Here is an 803-nt window from a genome sequence, read left to right on the forward strand (position 1 = left end):
ATGCCTATTATTGTTTCTTAGATGGGTATTCTGGCTACAATCAAATCGTGGTGGACCCTAAAGATCAAGAGAAAACTGCCTTCACATGTCCATTTGGAGTTTTTGCATACCGGAGGATGCCCTTTGGGCTGTGCAACGCCCCATCCACATTTCAGAGGTGTATGCTTTCCATTTTCTCAGATATGGTTGAAAAATTTTTAGAAGTCTTCATGGATGATTTTTCTGTTTTTGGAAATTCATTTAACACTTGTTTGCATCATTTAACTCTTGTTTTGAAAAGATGCCAAGAAACTAACTTGATCTTAAACTGGGAAAAATGCCATTTCATGGTTCCTGAAGGGATAGTTCTTGGGCATAAGGTGTCATGCAGAGGTATAGAAGTTGATAAAGCTAAAATAGATATTATTGAAAAACTTCCTATACCCGTTAATGTGAAAGCAGTAAGGAGTTTTCTTAGGCATGCTGGTTTCTACAGAAGGTTCATCAAAGATTTCTCAAAAATAGCAAAGCCATTGAGCAATTTGCTAGTGATTGACAACCCTTTCATCTTTGATGACAACTGTAAACATGCCTTTGAAACCTTAAAGAGAAAGCTCATCACAGCACCAATCATCACACCCCCTGATTGGAACTTACCTTTTGAACTTATGTGTGATGCAAGTAACCTTGCTATTGGTGCTGTGCTGGGACAAAAGAAAGACAAGCTACACCATGTCATATACTATGCCAGCAAAGTGTTAAATGAAACACAGAAAAATTATACAACCACTGAGAAAGAACTTTTGGCGATTGTTTATGCATTT

This window comes from Arachis ipaensis, chromosome B09 (assembly GCF_000816755.2).
Source record: "Arachis ipaensis cultivar K30076 chromosome B09, Araip1.1, whole genome shotgun sequence".
NCBI classification, from domain to species: domain Eukaryota; kingdom Viridiplantae; phylum Streptophyta; class Magnoliopsida; order Fabales; family Fabaceae; genus Arachis; species Arachis ipaensis.